Here is a 21,843-nt window from a genome sequence, read left to right on the forward strand (position 1 = left end):
ATGCAACAGTGAACTTCTACTGGTAAATATCTTGGAAAACTTTTTTTTCTGTGTGCCTTTCAAAGCAGAGAGAAGGACAAGTGCCAAGTTAAACTGAGCTTCAGAAAGCCACATTGCTTGGGAGAAAAAGCTCATCAGCTACAGTATTCAGTACGATGGGTAAAAATCTTGAGGCTGGATTGTTTTCTCTAAGAGTAGACAACTAGTGTAGCCCTATTTTCAGTCCTGTGTGCAGTCAGGGTCCTGACAGCACTGGGCACTCAGCTGCAGTGGATTAAAGATATGGTTTGGGTTCTTTTAGGTTAGTAAGGGCTTTAACCTTTCACATGAAACAAGCCATGTAACTTCACTAGGCACTCCTGCAGTGAACTTTATAACACCTAATGGAATGAGAGCTTGTTTCTTGTCCAGTCTTGATTTAACTGGGTCCAGCATGTGCTTAAGAGCTTTGCTGAGTTTAGGCTGAGAAATACTTTTCATGTAGGAGTACTGCAGAAAGAATAATGATCACAAGAGTCTGGGTGGCAGCAAAGGCTTCACCTTGCTCCCTTTGAGCCTCAACTTGTCTCACTTTGACATTAATGAAATGTCACGATGTAGACTTCAGTTGAAGTAGCATTTTTCATCAAATTTCTTTACTTGGGTTTTGTCCCCCACCCTTGTTCCTTTTTACCTATGTGTAGAGTCTTTCTGGTCTTGGACACTTCAGAGAAATTGTAATTTAAAAATCCTTTTTAACTACACCTGAATTTCCAGTCAGAACTTTCATCCAATTTAAGTACTATTTGATTTGTAAGTGTTGGCTGATATTTGGTCTGATTAATTTCATGCACTGGTTTCTGGAAACTGCAATACTCCATTGCACAGGCAAATATTGGCCTATCATATGGAAAATGGCAAGTGATCCAGATGCTTTGGAGCTCCCAAGTAGAGATGCATTAAAAAGAGCTGGCTTTTCAGGGCACCTCCACCTTCTGAAATGTCTCTGCAGCTATTAAATTAGTAGAAATACAGTTTCTCAAATAGTATGTAGAGTTGAGAGTTCCTGACATATTAGAATGTCTCTAAAACTCAAGATTGATACATATATAACATCCGTAAGAAATCTATGTCTTGTCTTTTTTTCCAGGTATCTTTCAGGAGGTACCTTATCATGTATCTGTCATAAAGCCAAAGTAGGAGCAACTGTTCATTCTAAGGTAAATTTCTGATCCTGCTGAGAGCAAGAGAAGTTTGGTTGGTGGGAGCCAGGTATTTGGCTAGTTTCTTTCAACTGTTATCTGCAACATGCTTCTCAGTTTGTTTCTTGAGTATATTGCTGAGCTTCCTCAGTAAGAGATTGTAATTTATACAACTGGAGCTGGAATGGGCCTTTGGTCACCAGTTTTGGTTACCATTTCTGTCTATTCTTCATCACTTCAGACACTAATAGTCAGTGTATACTCAGTGGATCCAAAGGGTGTTCACTCTTGTTGTAGTGATATAGTTTAGTGGTTAGTGTGCAGGACAAGAAGAATACTGACTTACACACACAGGATTGTTTTGTGATTAGCATTTTGTGTGGTAAAGAGGGGATGAGTTGAAAACCTCATCCTGAAATATAAGTGTATATACAGTGTCTAGGTGGCTCTTCAACTCAGTCCAATAAAACAGAGTTTATCTCCTGTCTGATAATTTTAGCAGAAATTATTCAAGAATATTGTTTGTTTTATGCAGCCCTGCAACTCTCCACTCTTACCACTCTAGGAACTGGATATAGATGTAGGCTTGTTGATTTGTGCAGCTGAATATTTCATTGTCAGAGTTCAAAGACTCTTACAGAGTGCTCTGGCCAGTATCAAAACTGGATTCCTCCACTAAAAATTCAGAGTAACTTCACTGATTAAAAATAAAATTGCAGCTGCATTTGGCCTGAGGGGTTTTCATTTCGAACTACATGACTTTTCTCAGTTGGGCATTTTAGAACTGTAAGGCTCATCCCACAATGATCTTGGCCTTCTAAAGGGTGGATATAATTTGGGTCCCTCTGCAGTAATAGCTGTTTGAAGATGAATTCAGTGTTCTTGTGAGGAGTCCAGTTACTTTGCTGGTTAATGCATTTGGAAAGCTGCTGTCAGTCTAACTGATTCAATTCCACAGCGTTTCTTGATTTTTTTTTTTCCCAGTGCTGGTCCAACTATTTTATTCCTGCATATTGTGTAGTATCTCAGCATAGACAGCATCCTCCATAATAGCTATTTTTTCCCTGCCTTTTTCTAACCCCAGTCATACTCCAGTGTGAATACTGATTGCAAAGACATTGTTTGGCTTGGTTTTAACCTCCCTATTTGATTACTTCCTCTGCTTACTGGGTCCATCAGAGACCTACTGTTTCTCTAGACATCTCTCTCCTGATATACTTCAGGCATTTTTTGTTATTTCTTCTGGCAGTTTATTGTCCTGGGTTTTTTCTTTTTTATATCTTTTTCATTTTTCCTGTCAAAATCCATTCCATGTATTAAAGACAGATGAACTGGATTTACAGAGCCTGAAATACTGTTTTGGCCCTAAAACTCACCCTTTGTCACACCACTGGAAATTACTGCAACTTTTCTGTATCTTTACTTTAAAGATCCCATTGAAGTCAGGCAGGCATGTGTGGCACTTTTCTAGCAGGAGAATATTTATTTAATCCCTGTATAGAGAAGCAGAGAGCGAAATCCTAAATCCATTCAAATCAGTGGGGCTTTTCCTGGGCTCCAGCTGAATCATGGCTTAATGATCAGCTTCATGGTCTGTAGTCAGCCTCCCAGAAAAAGGGAAAAGAAAGCACAAAGCAGGATTTTCACTCTCATATTCTGGGATTACAGGCTGAGCCGAGGGACAGTGTTTTACAGCAAGAGGTGATGGACCTGAAGAACCAAGTTTTCTTCTGGTTCTTTCACCAGTCTCCTAAAGATACTTTAAAATTTATGTTTTAGCATTTGCCTGCTGTAAAGTAAGAAGGTTTCTTGGCAGCACAGTACAGTTTGAATGCATAGTTTTGCTGGTGTATTGCAGTTGTATTCGAGGTTCTGGACATGCATGTCTATCTGGGACATGCAAAGCCCATAAAACAACAAATAAGCTTAAGATGTGTGTTTATTCAGGTGCTTAAATGTGTTGCCTGGATTGGGCCTTAATTTATTCCCTGTGAATTGTGGTGGTTTGTCCCAGTGAAAGTCATCTGGTTTGATGACAAGCCCGGCTTATTCTCCCAGTACTGAAATAAGGTGGGTTAAAGAGGTTTCCCCTATTTCCTGTCCCTCGCTGAAGAGCAGCTTGAACAGTGAAAACTGTCAGGAGTGCTTATTCAAAAGCAGCAACGTTGGAAGCTGAAGATAAGAGCATTTATCTCTGTGTCAAAACTACTCAGTGTCTTTGATGGACTCCCAAGACGCCGTAACAAGGAGCTTAGGCTGGAGACGCTGGAATGCCAGGAGTCCAGGGGGTGGTGTTTATCCTGCTGAAACACGGAATACATCAAATCAATTACACGGTGCTGAAGTATTTCCCCATCACCAGCCAGTGTTGTGAGCTCCAAGAAAATATGTTCTCCTAGGCACTAGGGGAGCCTCCTCCTTGAGATGCTGATTTAATTTGAAATGCGTATTAACAGGGAGAGAGAGAAAAAGAGGGAGAGAAGATGGAATCTCATATGTTTTGCAGCAGATTGCCACATTGATCTTGTCACTTGGCAAACACAGTTGGACCTGAGGCTCTCAGTCTGTGGGATGTGCTGTATTTCTGTCATCGATTGTCAGCCTCAGAGAAGCACAGGAGAAAGAGAGGCATGGTATCAGAATAGAGAATCTATAATAAATGGACCAGCAAGCCATTTAGGAGCGAATCAAAGCAATTGCATTTTTGGATTGTGCTTGCCTTCATCAGCTAGAAATGTGGTCTGTCCTCAGCTCTCCCAGTGAAGCGATGATGGGAAGGACTAGTATTTCTATGGAGGCTGCTGCTGTCTGTGCTGTTTTGTGGGAGTTAAGCTGTTCTACATGGGAAATGGTACCTGCAGGTCCCAGAGGAGCCTTCAGCCTGCCCTGTGCCCACCCTGGTCCCACTGGTGCTGTAGCCACAGGCCTCTCTTGAGCCATCTCTGGGACAGCTCCTCCATGTGGATTTCTCCTCTGAGCTTGCATCTGAAACCCACAGCCCATTGCTGATGGCCAGTTTGGGAGCTGACAGGATCGCACTTAGGTTCTGCAGGGACTTAGTCCTGGATCAGAAACTTCCCTGAAATAGTTCTGTCCACCAGGAATGTGGCTTAAAACCTGGTTTTGTTTAAAGGACTGCCCTGGAGGCATTGCAGTGCTGGTGGGGCCCACAACCAGACAGCTGGAACAGCATCCCCCAGAACGTTCAGTCCAACAGATACACTGGCAAATTGGTCCAAATGAACAGCATCCCTCTGCCTGGATGTTTGTACCATCCTCTCTGGGATGATGTCAGTGCCTTGGGATGTGTTTCTCCCGAGCAGAGCAAAAACACTAGAGAGCGCCATGTGTTTGCAGATTTTGGCTTGTGAAGTGCAGTCTGAGGATGTGAGTGCTCCCTGAGGGGGGGGAATGTAGGGAGAGCCGTGCTCAGGACCCAGCCTGGGCTCACTGCTCCGGAAGACTTGGGTATGAAGAGGCGATTTCCCTCTGGATATGGGCAGCTGCAGGTGCAGTGTAGCTTTGTACTTTGTCTCTAGGGGAGAAAAGGCAGTTTGGCTGTTGGGAGGAAATCCCCTTGGTCTCATTGCTAGTAGAGGAGATGCATTTGAACCAGCAGACCTTCCCAGCCTTCTGTTCCAACCCTCTGTCACATCACTTTGAACATAGCAACCAAGAGAGGGGCCTGTCCAGCGACCTCCCATCCGAAGGAAATTCTCAGGACAGACCAGGATTAAATGTCTCAGGAGGTGCCAGTGAGGAGCTTCTTAGAAGGATTGACTTTGTTTTGGAGCTCACGCTTTCTAGTCCTCCTGAAGAAAACTTTTGATTTTCAAGTACTTCAATACATAAACAATGTTGAATATCTTAGTGGATTTGAATGGCTGAGTCATTTCTTTGAAAGCAGGCTGGATCAGATTATTTTGCTGTCTCTTATTCCCAGTGATGCAAAAGGCATAGACTCCGTGTGGGCTTCATGTGGGCGCTACCCTCTTCTTCCTTGTGGGAGGGTGAGAAGCTCATGACCCTTTCAGCAGTACTGGAGAATAACTGTCTTGGCTGTTACAATATGCACTGTCCTGTATCTTCTCCCATTGTCCAAGGCCTCCAGAAGCTCCCCTCTACCCTAACTTGGTGAGGAAGCAGTCTACCTGGCATCATGCTCCTCTTAATCACTGATCATGTGATGGTGATGACTAAACTTTCATTGTAATGAGCTGGCTTTTTTTCCTCCCCAGTGAAATATTTCCTACAGAAAAATGAGGCTTCATGGAAACCTGACTTATCTTTCAGAAGATGCCCATCTCCATGTATGCAGAAGTATTTTTTCAAAGAAAAACTTAAGAGTTATTTTTTAAGGAAGGTAATATGTAGATATTTCAGAATTTTAAGTTGGCTGTTTTTCTTCTCCTTTTCTTGTGCTACTTAGTCTAAGAGGCTCAACAAATTCTAGCTGTTATTTTTCCTATCTCATATTTTTTATTGTTTTGTGGATGTTTTTCTCTCTTGACATTTCTGAAAACATTTCGCATTGGGAAAGCTCAGACACAGTGAAAAAAAAAAGGTAGAAAAGGAAAAAAGGTGGTAGTGAAAAGATGTTTTGGAGGAAATGTTATTATTGCAGTTGCCAGCAGGAGGAAAAAGGAGAGGGAATACATTCCCCCCCCAACCAAAATTATTAATGATGTAGATGTTTAGACATTTAATTGAGGACAAAATTGAGTTTTGGCACGTCTGAATGGATACAATTTATCCTGTCCTGTTTTGACCTTCCTCAGTTCTCCCTGGCATTACTACTGGTCCTCTTTGCCCTTTAGGCTGTGTCAGAAGCATCTGGAAACAGCAGATAAGACAGAGCCATGGGGCAGAGCTGGACCTTGAGTGCAGTGCTGGAGGGCAGGAGGCATCTGTGTGCTTTGGGGGAACTCTGTGGACATGAAAAGCTGCTGTGTCCTGAGCAGAGCATCTATCCAGGGAGAAGCCATCCAAGGGGGAGCTTGCCACCCCTGTGCTTTGGGAACTGCCTCTCTCCTTCCATGGAAGGGGGATGTCGCTCATCAGGGCTGGTATTTCCAAGGAAGATGGTGTACCTGGAAGCAGACACAGGCTGCAGAAATAACTTTCAGGAAGTGCCTCTTGAAATTTGCCTCTATGCAAATCCCCGAGCACAGCGAAGAGAACAACCCTCGACACGCGGCTCTTGAAATGAAGAAACATGAGCCCTGAATTAGAAAAATGGGTCAAAGCACCCAGAAATACACTAGAGTTCAGTGGAGGTGTTGAAAGTAGCTGTGAAGATTCCTTCCCATTCCTTAGTGCAGGGATGAGATGCTGGTGGAAAGCATGAAGTGCCTCTCTGGAGGCTCAATATTCTGTTAAGTGCCCTGTGTTACCTTTGCAATATCAGCAAATCATTGCTAATTAGACAGAAAGACCCTCAGACTTCACACACAGCACCTAGTGAGCAGTTTGCTGGAGGCCCCTTTGCACTGACACCTGGCAGGGAAGAGCCCAGGCAGGAATTGCACATGCACATGGCAGATATGGATAGTGTTAGTCTGATCTCTTGTACTGGCCACTCGTTCTTTACCCTAAAAAGCTTAGTGCCATGATATAGTAATTGGAGTTGGATCAGGGGTTGGACTTGATGATCTTGGAGGTCTTTTTCAACCCAATCTATTCTATGAGTCTATGAAAGGCAGTCTCATGCATGGTCTGAGAGGGAGGTAGTTTCTGGAACCCTGCAGCTTCCAGCTTCTTTACGCAAGGAGTAGTAGTATAAATAAAGATAATAGGAAGGATCTGGAAGGTTTTGTGATGGGAATATTGCCAGACTGCAAATACTCTATAAATGTCTCAGGGACTAAGGTGTGCAGGATATAAACCTTCAGAAAAAGAACAGATTTCATGGCTCTGCTACTCAGAGAACAATGTGCTTACTGGGAATGTTGGATTAAAATTGGATTTCTCCATCAACAACTGTCGTCAGCGTGTACTGTGTTGTAAGTGGGCAGAGGACTTTTGCCTGCATTAAGTAAAGGAGTGCTGTGTTATGAATAGTTTTCTTACAATGGCATTACTCCAAGCCTCAAGGTAATTTGTGTCTCAGGTAGGCATGCTGTAGTTTAACAAGGCTAAATATGGAGAAATGAAAGCCTCATGTGGGACCAGATGCACTGGAGGCAACAGCAGAGTTTACCAAGAGTAGTTCAATATTCTTCATATTGTAGGAACAAGCATAAGCAGATTTTTTTTTTTAATGGGATTTTGGGACAAAGCACAGCTGGTACAAAGCTTTATCAGGAATTCAAATGCTGCTGCTTATTAATGCAGCGATTATTTACAAGTCCTAGTTTTTTCTTTGCTGTTTGATACTCTGACAGCCATAGACCTACATAGTGTGCTGCAAACATAAGGTTTTTAGAGAAAATCAGCTGCTTGTTCTTATGGTGTTTGGCAAGGCAGGAGAACTTAGTCACAACTTGCTAGAGGTAATCTTCCATCTTCCTTGGCATAAAACAGGTGGGAAGAAAGAGATGAAGAGTGTGTAAGTATCCTCCTGGTCAGTGTAAAAATAGCAAGTTGGAAAAAAAAAATCACACAGATGATTTAACCATTTTTCATCTCTTTGCTTAGAGAACTGGGAAAAAGTGTGTTTGACAAATGAGTTGTCGCATCAGCCCCTCAGCAAAAGAAAAGCTTTTTGAGCAAGAAAAGAACTATCCTTTCCCAGTTACTTTGCAGTTCTTATTTTAGTCTTTTGGGAATAATGGTCATTTGGGGATTTTTTCCAAGTGTGGCTTTGGTTTGATTTTGTCTTTTTGTTTTTTTTTACAAAGAAGAAAGAAGGCAGCGTGTAGAGACATTAATTGGTTGTGCCCTCCCTGCTTCAAGATTGCTGGTGGAAAAAGAAACCCAATGATCATCCTTAGTATACATGGGCTCTATAATATTTGGCACCAGGCAAGATGAAAGCGTGTCTCTTGACAGCCAGCTTCGTACTGGCAGCCTTTACTCCAGGCAACAAATTAATCCACTCAACTGTGTTCTGCATAATTGTTGATACCGTCTTAATTGGTACCATACGTTTCTCCATGTCAACATGTCCATCATGTTAATGTGTAGGGACTGTTGTTTCCTGCCAGCTCAGGAGCAGCACAGCCTGCTCCATCCTAACTGAACTCCTACCTAAAATGCCTTGGTAAGAAATTTGACTTTATGGCAAAGGGAAAATGAAGAGCCGTGTTGGGGCATGATTCAAAATTCATGGGAAAAATAAATGGGACTCCTGATTTCAGTAGGTTTGGAGATGAGCCAGCCCTTCCAGGGCTCTCTAAAGGCAATCCAGTTCAGCTGAAGTCAAGTCTGAAGGCAAAGGAGCTTATTCTACTGCTCCCAGGAAATCTGTGGCAGGGGCAGGCAAATATTTTCCAAGCTTGTCGCTGTGGGGCGTCCAGGTCAAGGCAGCTGCAGAGCTAATTGACCTCAGTGCACTGATGACTTTGTGGATTGGGATTAGCATTTTGAATTTCATCCATTAATAAACTGGCAGCCAAGGCAGAGCCTGGAGTACAAGTGCAGTCTGCTGTTCCCCAGCTCCTCCATGTGCTGTGGTAACAGGGCAGGAAGATGCCAGAGAGGTCAAGAACTGAGGTGATCATGCAAGGGCATGGGCAGAGTCAGCTCCTAAGAGGGAATAGCCATCTCATCACCAGGCAAAGGCATCACTGATTCTTCCCTCCCTGGCAAGGCAGGATAGAGGTACTGGATGAGGTTACCTCTGAAGTGTCAGCCTCAAAAAATCCCAAATTAGTCACTGAAACAAAAGGACACTGACCATCTCTGTGGTCACTTCCACATCTAAATAAGAAGTAGTACCATTCCTTTGTTTCGCCGAGGAGTTCCATGGTTACAGTCATTAGAGCTTGCAAACAGTCAGAATCCTTATGACAGGCATCTCACTGAGGGCTGTATGGTAACTGAGTAGTGCTGTGTTCAGAGAAGTGCTGGAACCCTGCACAGTGTGGAAGATACAAGCCAGGAAACAGCGATGAGGGTCAAATGTTGAGTAACATTTTATTCAGTTCGTGCCGCCTCTGCTAAGCGTTGAACTATCTGAGATGGAAAAAATGGTACATGATTTGAAGTGTGAGGCTACTGCATAAGGTAAATGTGCAGGGAGGGCAGAGTGCTTGCCCAGGTGGCCTTGCTTCTGATCCCTCTGGGTACCAAGTTACTTCACTGCACTTCTGCAATGAAATCGTTTGCTGTAATATTGCCTGTGCACAAATCCACATACACACACACACTCTTTTTCTCTCTCTGCTCCTAAGGTTAATTGATATGAGCTTCACTTATTTACCTAATTTTACGTGCCATCATTTCTTGTTCAAGCTGTTGGCTGGTTTTAAGGAAAACTATTTATGTAGACATGAGAGAAAAAAGGTTTCTTCCCTATGCTTTCGTAAAGGCATAAGGGTATATTTAGGCTATGGCTAGTGTATGGTTGAAAAGCTCATTTAAGAGAGCAGCAAAACACTTGGAAACATGCTTTGTGGAGGTTGTAAATTCTAATGTTGACATTTTGGTGTGTGAGAAGAGAGAAACAGGAGGGGAATAAATGCCAAAAATTTTTTTTTCAAGTGTGGCTAGAAAATATAAGTCTACTGAGCCATAGTCTATTTAAGAGTCTTCACATTCTCAGAAACCTGTTTTTGCATGTGGCATGCAGCAGCAGTATTGATAATCAGTATGCCAAGAGAAATGTCATTATTTTGAAAGCTGTGGAGTGCCTCACCCTTTGAGGTTCCCAGGAATTGGTGTTGGGAAATAGAATTTAAAAAAAAAAAAAAAAAAAGTTACTTTAGCAAGTAGATGTGAGAGACAGATGAAATAGCTGAACTAAAGGAAAACCTTTATGGGGGAAAAAAAAAAGTAAAGTGAGACCTCCAAGCTATTTCTGGCTTCCCTCTGTACACCTTTGGTGAGCCAAAGTACATATGCAGTGCTGAGAGTGCCCCGTCTGATGCAACTTCAAGCCCTGATTCACAGCTTCCACCCAAAATCCTTTCTAGCCTCAGAAGTCAAAGGATTTGGGTAACAGTTTGTAGATGAGCTTTCTTCTTTCCTAAGTGTCTTGAGGAGCCTTCCATCAGTGCAGTCACTGCAAATAGAGGTGCAGCTGAGAAATGCAACCTTTGCAGGAAGTAGAGAGGGGAGGTGTTGGCTTTGTGCACAGAGGGATCATCATCACTAAGCTGTCCTAATGAAAGAAACAGACCAAGAGGTGTTTTGGGACCTCACCCAGAAAGAGAGCAAGCTCAGCATCTTGTCCTTGGCAGGATTTGGCCGTGGCACTGCTGCTGCTTGTGCAGAGCAACCCTCTCCTTCTGTTTGTTCTGACAAAGTCAGTAGAAGTCATCCCTCTGGTACCAGCATGGCTGGGAACAGGGAAGCAGCTGGGAGTCGTGATCCTATGGCTATGATCATGCCTGTCTCCTGGGAGAGAGGCCCTGGGCATGCACTGTGGGTACTGGCATCACTGTTGGAGCATCACTTAAAGCTGAGTTGCTTTTTCGGCTGATGGAATTGTGGTACAAAGCAGTTCAAAACAGAGATCAAACTTGGGATCCTTGAGCTGCTTCAGGCAGGGACAAGGTGCTTCTGAAGGGCAAAAAAACCTTATAGATTACTTCAACCTGTTAAGAAATCATCTTAGTTAAGCTTTCTGGAGAGCTCTGAAACCTACCAAGAGCTCCTTAAAGAATCCTTAAAGCTGTGATTAAGTGTGTTTTGCCAGCACTTGGAGATTACATCATCCTGTAATATATGTCTATAAAATCAAGGAATAGCAGTCTTCCTGATCAGATGCAGAGTACAGCACTGCCTCCTTCCCCCACTGCTTTCACTGCATGTGGTGGTAGCCTCTTTTAGGACAGGAAATTTATATTATCTTTTCCAGTTGAAACTTTAATAAAGTTCAGTAAGGAACTGGACATTGGATGTAGTTACTTGAGCATTTGGAAGTTAGGAACCTAAATGATAACAGACTGGGCTACCTCGTGCTTCTAAACGAAACATTGTTTTTCATGAGAATTCTCTTCTAGAATATATTTCTATTATACAGTCGTCAGGTGTTGTTTTTCCATATGATTCAGTTTAGTCAAAAAGCCATTGTTTTTTCCTTCTATGTTTCTTGTAGTATTTTTTTCCATTTCTGTGGGAGAGAAAAACTCACAAATAGATTTGGCTCAAATGCTACAGTGGCTTTTGGTTGCTTTTGCTTTTGACCGAATCTAAACATTTCTTATCCTCAAAAAATTTTACTCCTGGAAGTGGAGGTGCTTTGCTGGGGCTAATGCCAGCTGAGGGAGGCATTAATGATGTTGTTCTGTTATTGCTACTCATAGGCTGCAGTGGCAGATGCTGGAGCTGCCAGTGACCTGAGAGCCTTCAACCCTGCCTGTCAGCTCCCACCTTGCCCTGCATAAACACCTCCAGCCACTTCACCCTTGCTCAGCTTGTGGGTAGAACAATTCCAGTCCAAAACAGGACCCTTGTAAATCACATATTAAAAGAGTTTTACAAGCCTGTGCACTAAACAGGAGACAGGCACACAAGGGTGCATTGTTCACACGTGTCTGGAACTGAGGCCAGAAACTTCAGGGAAAGGGAAGTGAGGCCACATGAAAGGCCCGAGGGAAACAGCCCCAGCTGGGCAACTGCAGGACCACAGGTCCCTTCACACGTCACTGGCTGGTTGCTGCAGCTGCTTTCAGCTCTCAGAAGCCTTTCTTAATTCAGATGCACCTAAAGATGCCTCAAGAGCACCCTTAAGCCAGACAAAGTCAAATCCCTGCTGGGTGAACAAAGAGGCTGCCGATGGTGATAAAGGGGAAAGTTTTAGCTTCCCTGGTGCCTTGAGGCAGGACAGGGTCCTGGTGGAGGGGAGCAAGGGCTGCGGGAGGAGCAAAGGGAGGAGGCGGCAGGGTACCCGGAGGGGTCAGATGGGCTGTCTCCCAGGTTTGAAGGATGGAGCTATTTGTCAGGCAGCAACAAATCAGTGTGAGCCACAGAGGGAAAATGTCCTGAGGATTCAGTCCAGTGGAACAGTTTTGGTCTTAAAGCCTAGAGATGAGTCTTTCAGGGGCTGGAAGTGATGAGAAAGCAGCTGGGCTGCTGTGCCCCTGCACCCTGCAATTTAAATTAAGCTGGCATTGGGCCTCAAGATGTTTGTACTTTCATCCTGGCCCATCTAAACCCTGTCTACTTGCTTTTTTTTCCCAAGCGTGCAGACAAGACCAGGGACTTGTTAAATGGGGAGAAATAGCCTTACATTTAACATAATTATGGTAGTTATATTTGAGAGAACAATGTAAAATAGTTTTAATGTTTAGCTGTAAAAATGGCTTTAATATTTTAGATGGGCTTTCATACATCCTCCTAAGTCTTTCTTTTTTCCCCCAGGTTAAACCTGAACTTCACAAGCGCTGATGATATGAAAAGATACAATTAAGTAAATATATCTAAAGAAATTAAGTGCATTAGGATTCTGCCAAGCTTTGTGCAGGGCTTACCTCTCTTACCTCTTACTCGGTGTTGCATCTAGGCTATCTTCCAAAATTTGCACACCTTGCATAGCTTTCTTGGGCTCACTGAAGCTGCATCCCAGTGTACACTGCTCTCAGTTGTATCCACAAGGGTTGAATGGTGATTCCCCATGCCAGAGGCTGTGCCTAGCTGGGATGGTAACATCTGAAAAGACAAAGAGATACAACATGAATATAAGTTATGACTTTCAGAGCTGATGTGAACATGACATTTAAAGACAGAGCAGGGTGAGGGAGACGACCAAGGCTGCCTTGGATGTTTTTGACAGCTGATGGTGGTGCTGGCTGCCTGTGATCTTGCTGCTGAAGAGATGCAACATCTTGCTGTGTTGACAGCAAGACTCTTCTGCTACTTTGGTAGCTCTCAGCTGGGGGCTGTTCTTCCCACCAGTAAGGGTCTTTGTCAAGAGTTGTACTGAGAGAGGTGTAACCTACAGTTACTAATGACAGCCTGGGGACCTCAGTTCAGGGCTTTCATTGACTCTGTTTCATGGAGGGTGGTTTTTTTGGTTGTTACATGGGTATTCAAGCCCTCACATTCCCCAGGTGAGTGGGGAGTCAGCATGAGCACCCTGCATGACCAGGCTGGGCACATTGGGCTCTAGGAGTGATTTCTGAGCAGCACTGCTGAGCTGTTTTACACCCTGCCATCAAACTGCTGCTCCCCAGTGTCTGCAGCTGGCTGGGGCTGGGAGGGGAGTCAGAAAGCTGACTTTTTGGAGCTAAACTCTTTGTTTCCTCCCACGTGCCCTTCAGGACTCAGCTGTTAGAGGCTGGAGTGCATGCAGGAGGTAGGGTATGGAAAGCAGAAGTGATCCATCAGAATTAGTGTGACCTCCTTGGCTTAGTGATGGCAAAAGTAACCCAAATGGTGGCCACAAAGGAGCCTTCTTTTCTGTAGCTCACCCTTTGCAGCTTCTGTGTTAGGGATACGAACTGTCACTGTCTCCTGGTCTTTGCTTTGTGAGCACTGAATTTCAGTCTATTTTGTGAACTTCTACATTTGACAAAATGAAGCTGGTCTTTAAAGTAATTTGTACTCCAGTTCAATCCAATTCCTGGGGCCGGTTGTTTATTTCTTAGCCATCACTTGCCTAGAAGCTCAGTCAGCCAGTACTGATCTGGTACCTGCAACAGCCAGTAAGTGTGAATATACTGACACAGGAGGCATGCAAGGGAAGAAATAGTGACAGATACTTTCTTCAAAAGTGCCCCTTTGGGTTAGCCAAAGAATGACACGATAACAGAGTCTCTGCATGTCCCCATTGCAACCCCCACTCAAGACAGGTCCATTTGAATAAAGTTGCTCAGGGCTGTGTGCAGTTAATGATTGAGCATCTCCAAGAACAGGGGTCCCACCACCTCTCCTCACCATACTCCAGTGTTTGACCATCCTCATAGTGAAAACACTTTTCCTAGTATCTTAAGTGGGTTTTCCCATCTTCCATCTTGTACATATTTTCACTCTGTTCCTCCCCTGCTCACCTCTGAGAGGAGCCTGGCTCTGTCACCACCATAACTCTCCAGCAGTACAGAGTGAACTGGGTGCTTGGCTGCTTTCTCAAAAGTAAGATGAGATGAGTAAATAGCTCTGTAAAGGCAGCCTGTGTTCTCTCCATGAGGAGAGTGAGGTCATGGTGATGCTGGCAGTGCTTTGTGTTGGAGAGTTCATTATTAATTGTGATATCTCGACTTTCATGCTCTCTTTGCGGTGTACCAAGTGACTGCTCTTCAACAATGTGAAGCCCTCCATCTCTGGGTAAGGAATACCTCTGGGTTCTGGCTTTCATTAGGTTTGTTCTGCTGTGTGTGTGCACAGCATTCCTTTCCCCTTAGACAGACAACCTCCTAGGCTTTTAAGCAAGCCAGGCCATAAAAATGTTTACATTTTTCTATAGCGTTTGGTCTGTACACAGTCAAATAAGCATGGCACTCACTAAGGAATTGTGGGACCAGGATTCAGTGGGAGCCTGGCATCCTAAGCTGCAGCAGGCTGCCTTGCCTTGCTCTCCCACCCCTGCAGCGACAAGACCATCTCACACAGAAATGTCTCTGTGACCATGAGACTTCACTGCAGGCCCGAAAAAGGGGCAGTGTGTTGAAACTGCCTATCTAGACGTAATTCCAGGCAGCAGATTGTTAACATTATTCTACTCATAGAAAAAAGCTCTTCTCTCTTTTAAAGACAGATGTGGTATTCGTTCAAGATGTGTTTGATGCAGTTAAATCTCCATATATAGCAAGGAGATTATAGCAGATGCCCTCACCACTGCTTCAGGCTTTTAGGGTAGGGTTAAGGTGTCTTCCCTCCTGAGTCAGTCGTGATCCTTCACCTACTTCTGTGCATGCTGCTGACATCAGCACTGTGATTGATGGTGCAGAATCTGGGCTTTGGGGCTTATCTTACAAAGCAAAGGTTTGTTGCATCTACGTGCATGCTCGTTGTTCCCTGTTCTTTGTACCCCACTTGTGGAGCAATCGTGGCAGCTGGGGAAGGAGAGCTGGCGTGGGACTTTTAACAAGGGCATGTAGTGATAGGACAGGGGAGAATGGCTGTAAGCTGGCAGAGGGCAGGGTTAAGTAAGATATTCGGGAGAAATGCCTTACTCAGAGGGTGGTGAGGCACTGGAACAGGTTGTCCAGAGAAGCTGTGGATGTCCCATCCCTGGAAGTGTTCAAGGCCAGGCTGGCTGGGACTTTGAGCAACCAGGCCTAGTGGAAGGTGTCCCTGACCATGGCAGGGGGTTGGAACTAGGTGAGCTCTAAGGTACATTCCAACTAAAATCATTCTGTGATTCAGTGATTCAAGTGAGGCCCAATGGGAGCAACCAGGCTGTGGCATGGATACAACCAGGGCACATGTCACAGTCCTGCAGCTCTGTGAGTGCTTGCTGATGCAGGGGTTTGCTGGAACTTACTGGATATGGGTGTCCCACTGAAATTCAGTGGGATTCTGGTTCCAGGTGTTCTGTCACATGTACCATGCTATTACAAGTGAGACTTAAGTAGCTACAGGGATTTTCCAGCATGCCTGGGCACCTCACTCCTGCTAATGTCAGCATAAGGTAGCAGCCTTGGCAAGTTTGAAAATCCCACTAGACATTTACTGCAACCCTGCTCAGCCAGACCCCTCATCCGGGCTCCTTTTCCTTTCAGCTGTACTGGAGTAGCCCTGGAGATAGAGGGAACAGAAATGCAGGACTCAAGCCCCTTGCCCGTCCTCAAAGACAGTAAATCCTTTACAGATGTTAAGAAAATTAACTGTCTTCCTCTCTTATGAAGAAAAACCTTGGACTGAATTTATATAAATTTATTTATTTTTTATGTATCTGTATGTGTATTGCTGTGGTTAAGCACAGTACACATTACACTGTCTCATGTGTCCACTGAAAAGTCAAGAAACAGTTTCTGTGAGAGCCACAATGTATTTCCCTGTTCTACTGAACATATGTATGAATTTGATTTTATGTATCCTTTCACAGACATATGTCTGTATCAATACAAAAATATGGCTCTATGGACCCTTATCTATCATTCCTGTAGACTCTCATCTGTCATTTCTCTATAGACTGTATGTATGATCTATATCTCTGTCTAACCCTAGAGTTTATATTCATCTAGTATATATCATGGCTACGTGTTTGTGGGGTTTACAGAAACATTTCTTTTTGTTTTGACGCAGATGCGTAAAGCAACTTTCCAAGATGATGCTCTAAGGAGTGTGCCGAAGAGCTCTGAAGAGCTTGAAGCTGGCAGGTACGGGGTGGCACACCTGAACTGCTCCTGGCTGCCCTGGAACATCCCACTGAAGATAACATTTATGGTAAATAACTTCCTGCTGGTGGCATTATTGCAGGAAATGCTAAATGAATCTGATGTTGAATGGTTACAGGCTTACCTTTCCTGATAACTCTATGTTAATATTACATTAATTATTCCTGACTTACAATGCTGTTGAATGTTGATAAAAGCTGAATTGCTACTTGAAATGCTGATCCAGACAGTCCTGTGGCAGGAGCTAAAATGTGATTTCCCAGTCTTAGGGGAAAAAGAGGGAATACATTACTGCTGCGATTAGAGCACTTCAGAAGAAATGTATTCCAGTCACATCTCATGGAGTGCTCACCTGAATCCCTCTTGCTTTCAGTAGCCTTTGCACACGACATAAAAGGAATTTTTTATTTAAAATTTTATGGCAGTTGCTGATGTGGATTCAGTTCAGAGTGTGTGAACAGGTCCCCGCAAGAAAGGTGCTGTATGTACATAGAGCAGGAGGCATTTCCTTCGCCTGACAGCTGACACATGGGAGTAAAGCTTATGGAGCAAACAGGGAGAGACCAGTTCTCACTGCTATCACCTTCCCTGCAGTTTTGAATCTGAGCTTTTTGACTCCAAACTCTGTCATTGCCCGTTTCTGCACAGCCGCTGTTTATCTCAGGTATCCCTTGTGTAACAATGCCATTTTCATGGTGTAAAGAAGATGGGAACTGTGTAGCAAGGTTGAAGACTGCCAGAACTGGGAAATCACAGGGCTTAATTTCCCATTGAGCCCAACAGTTATGTTCAGCTGTCATCCTCCAAAGTCCCCTCCCTCTAAGTGCTGTAGGGAGAAATAAGCAACTCTGACATTTCTCAGCGCTTCCACCCCTCCCCAGAGTCAGGATGACCTGTGTGGCAGGGGAAGGGTTGAGGAAGGGAGGAGAAATGTTTATAGGGTAGAATTTTGGGGGGTGTGGGGGACCTTCTTCCGCTGTCCTGCACAAGCAACCACTGTGGCCTTCACTGTAGGAAAAATGTTCCATCTCTCAGAGGGTGTTTGAGGTTTATGTTTGTTTATTTATTTAAAAAAGAAAGCATCTGGCATTTGTATGCAAACATTAATGAGTCATTTAAAATATACTCAGCACTGCAGTTGGGAGGCTGGGATCTTGCAGCTAGAAGAAATGAGATGAAAGGGAGCAGGCACACCCCAAAGGACTTCTTTCCAAGGATGTGGAGGGAAGACAAATCTTGTTTTCACCTCCCTTCTCTTCCCACCTTACCACAACTCCAGGAGCACTTCTGGCCTTCTAAACCCCCTTGGTGAGCACTTTGAAATCAGAGTTCAAAGGAGTATCTTTGAGGCTGCTGTGCCCTCTGTAGAGAGCCCAGTGCTTGCCAGTGGGTCTCTCTGAGGAAAGCAGCTTATTTCTGGCACTGTGCAGGGCCACAAATAGACTTGCCAGTGGGGAGGGAGAAGTGTGGGTTGGTCTGGCTCTGTCCTTTCTGCAGTGTCAGCTGGCAGCTGGAACCACTTGAATCCATTAAAATTCATAAATATATGAGAAGTGAAGCTCTAAGAAGACTCAGCCGCGTTCTCGGAGGTTTGTGAGCAGCACAGCAGGCCAGGAAGCTCTGGCTGGAGCCATGTTTGAAGGCCAGTGGACAGGGTTCCACTGCAATGCTGAGATTATAGGAACTTCTGGAGTTTCTTTACAGGAGGAAGTTTTCAAGGATAAACTAAACATTTAAATCTTCAGCAGTGTAACACTCAGAGAATTCCAGTTTTAGGAGAAAGAAACCTTCCTGCCTTAGATTTGTCCCTGGGAAGGAGCTGTAAGCTAAATCTCCCAACAGAAAAAGGTACTCTTATGTCAGGTTATGCTTTCACCATCTGTTCTATCAGTGGCAGCGTGATGACATTGTGTTGGTTGTGCCAAGCATTTTCCTTCTGCAAAGCCTATACACACTCCTAGATTATTAGAATGAAGCTACTGTGGAATAAACAAATACTTGATTTTGTTTACTGCTTGGTTTTGTCTATTCCTGCTTCTCAGGCCTTTACTAGAGAGAGGAAAACAAGAACTGTAGCAACTCTGGCACCTGGGATGTGTTTAAGAAACGGAGAGAGCACTGTGTGATCCAAGCACCTGCTGAAATGTCTCCCATGCACCCAGAGAGATGCTCTCTTGTGTTTCTCCCCTCTGGCGTAGTGGACTCATCCATCTTCCAAATTGCTTTTTGTAGAAAGCTGCTGAATCATACACGGAAACGCTCATGGGAGGGGAAAAGAGACTTCCTCAGGCAGTGCTCAGCAGTGGAAGGTGGTCAAATGGACCTTCCTGGCTGCTGCTGCAGCAGTAGTTTGCATTTGAGGAAAAGCTATAATTTTTTAAATTTATTTTATATAGATATAGCTTATTTCCTTTTGCCTTTGGAAACAGCTGTGACTCTTTACTGTGGTTCAAACTGTACTGGCTCCAGAGGCACTTCACGCTGCACCCGTGTTCATAAACCCTTACAGCTTCCATGTGCAGACGAACCCTTGATGTCCCTCCATCTCCTGGCAGTGTCAGTTCCTGTGAACAGCTGGGTCCAGGCCCTTGAGATGTAAAGGAAGAGCATATTTTAGTCTGTTGGGGCTCTTTCGAAGAAGTGATGCAGCTGGTTCATCTGCTGCTGTGGAACTTGGATGCCTCCCAGAGATTGCTCCTGTGTCATCATCCCACAGGCTTTGGAGGCAGGGTCGCTTAATTTTGAACAGGATGTTTCATACTTCTGAATACTGCATGACCTAGAGTGCTGTGTGGATGGAAGGTTAGAAGTGAACCATATAAAAAGTGTATCAGAAGGAGAGAGCAGGCACCTTCTCGATGTGGTTAAATGAGCTGGAAACCATGGTGCCCAAAATGGGACAGTGCTGCAGGGAGGGATTTTGGTGATCCTCTCTTTCAGTGCTTCTTGTGAGGCTGAAAAATGACTGGTGCTTGGGCAAGAGAGAGCAGATACCCAGAACTAGAAATATGAGTGGTGAGTAAAAGAGTGGAAGAACAGGTGAGTAGTTGCCAAAGGGGTCACAAAGCATCTGAGGAGTATTTCTGCAGAGGGGCTGAGTTTCTCTACCCAGGCTAGTGCAATAATTAATCTTTTGTGATTCTGACAGATGCCTGCAGAGAAGCAGAAACAAAGATCATGGTCTGACAGTGATTAATGCATCATTAGTTGTCAGATTAAGATTTTGGAAGTGGGTAAATAAGCCGTAGGCCAGGTTGTTGATTGTGTATGGGAAAACTGCAGAGGCTGACAGCCTGGGGGGAGCTGGGCTTCAGCAGTTACTTACCACAGGCACTTACTATGTCTTGTTCGAAACCACCCTGTTCACAGGACAGGAGGAGAAACAAAGCTCTGCCTCAAGCCTTGGTTATGCTGGAAAAGTGACAAAAGACAGAACCAACCCCAGCCTGGGTTGTCCTGGTGTCTTTGCAGGGTATGGAGGAGGCTGGGCAATGGCCAGAGTTCCAGGACACCATTACACTGCAAAGCATCTGTGAAGGAGGGAAATGCAGTTCTTGCTGTGTATACTTATGGCTGGGGAGCAGAGGGGGCTGTTGGGGAGCTCCTCGTGCCCCACAGGGTGGGTAGCAGAGAGGATGGGAGCTGCATGGGACACCACGTGGTTGTTCCCAGGGAGAGCTCATTCCAGTGCTGCTGCAGCAGGAGGCATTGCTTGGGGGGCTGTGGTGCTCATCATCATCTTTCACCTGCAGGCTGTGTCCCAATGTGCTCCCACTGCAGCTCCCAGGATGGTTCCTGGTGGGGATGGGGCAGCACTGCAGACCACAGCAGCACTCACATGAGAGCTGGAGTGGAGGTGTTTGGGTGGGAGCAGCTCTGGTTAACAGCTGCCTAGGGAGACTGTGAGTTGAACCAGGAGGCAGTGGGCAAGTTCAGGCACCTCCAGGGCTAGGCAGCAGCAGAAAAGGAATATGGAGCTCCCCGATTGCAGTTTTCAACTAAGGTGCCCAAATTCTGCCAAAATCTTGCTTAAGGTGCCTGTGGTATTTGCAGGTTTTGGTTTTATTGTAACAGCAGCAGCCTTTAATCTCTGTGGCTTGCATTTTCCTTATAAAAGATGGGGTTACTTATGCTCAACCTTGTTTTACAAAGAGTGCTGGTATCTCTGTGTGAATGTTTCAGTAGACAACCACAATATTTAACACATCACATTGCTCTGTGGCTCTGCCTAATTCTTACACCAGTTTTCAAGCTTCTTAACATGCGTACGTTGTATCTGAGCTGTTGGTCAGTTTTTGGAAGAGGGATTTGCTCAGAAGCAAATCTCCACAAGGGCTGGAGAAAGGATGGCTGTAAGCCCTCCTTAGCCTTTTAGTATGGCATGAACAGGATGGGGGCTGCACACATCCCTTCACCTCAGGTGTTCAGCACTGCACAGGACCAGCATCGAAGTGTTAGCTATAGTCACATATGGCCATCCTGTGTTTGCCCATTTTTCTCTGAGTATCTGAATGGAAGTGCTTTAATCCTGTCAGTTCTTGGTTTGAAAAGCTGTTAGCATCGTATGTCTGTCCAGTGGAGGCAATGAGTATCACAGTCTGATCCTGCTGTCCTGACTGCCTGCATCAGGGGCTCTCTAGGGCCTGTTGCAGCTCTTCTCTAGCCCTAGGTCCCAGTTTTAGTCCTGAAGTGTTTTATTTTGTTTGCTGGATGTCTCCTCTTGTTCTCCTGTTGTCGTTCACTGTGACTAGCACTGCCTCATTTCTTCCCCAGAGTAACACAAAGCAAACCAATATCCCCACATCCCACTGCTTCCGCTCGTTGTCCACAGGGGCATCCAGCCTGCAGCACCAAGAACCTGCTCAAAACCTTCCAGAACTGAGCTTCTTTCCATGAAAATACGGAGCCGCATTCTCAGGCTGATGTAAACTGGTGTACCTCCATTGATGTTGATCCAGCTTATACAAGCCAAAAATATGGCTTAAACTAAGTGAATCACTCTGTTGGAATGTAGCCAGCTCCGAGGCATACCTGTCCCATGAGGATGCTGAAAAGTGCAAAGTGCTTCCACCCTTTTTGGCTGATAATCCACAAATGAGCCACAAATTTGCTGTGCCAGAAAGGCTGCAGTGCCACAGTGAGTCACTTTACCCACTGTAAAATGTCACTGTTCTGGAGAGAGGTTCAGCAGCTGTTCAGCAGAGTGTAGCCCAGGTGGCAGAGATGGTCCTTTTATTTACACAGCTCCATAAATGAACTCACTGCTATGCAAAATAACA

The 21,843-nt window shown here is 44.7% G+C and overlaps 1 long non-coding RNA gene across 2 annotated transcripts in view; it reads left to right on the top strand.

Annotated features, from left to right (window-relative positions):
* LOC113956429 overlaps positions 1 to 21,843 on the top strand; it is a 54,307-nt gene that overhangs the window by 8,974 nt on the left and 23,490 nt on the right. The window contains exons 6-7 of one of the 2 annotated variants that reach the window (XR_003530851.1): positions 1,130 to 1,199; positions 16,473 to 16,613. This is a non-coding gene — a long non-coding RNA (uncharacterized LOC113956429). The remainder of the gene's footprint in view (positions 1 to 1,129; positions 1,200 to 16,472; positions 16,614 to 21,843) is intronic. The other variant, XR_003530850.1, reaches the window with a different exon arrangement.

This window comes from Corapipo altera, unplaced genomic scaffold (assembly GCF_003945725.1).
Source record: "Corapipo altera isolate COAL_440 unplaced genomic scaffold, ASM394572v1 94, whole genome shotgun sequence".
Taxonomy (NCBI): domain Eukaryota; kingdom Metazoa; phylum Chordata; class Aves; order Passeriformes; family Pipridae; genus Corapipo; species Corapipo altera.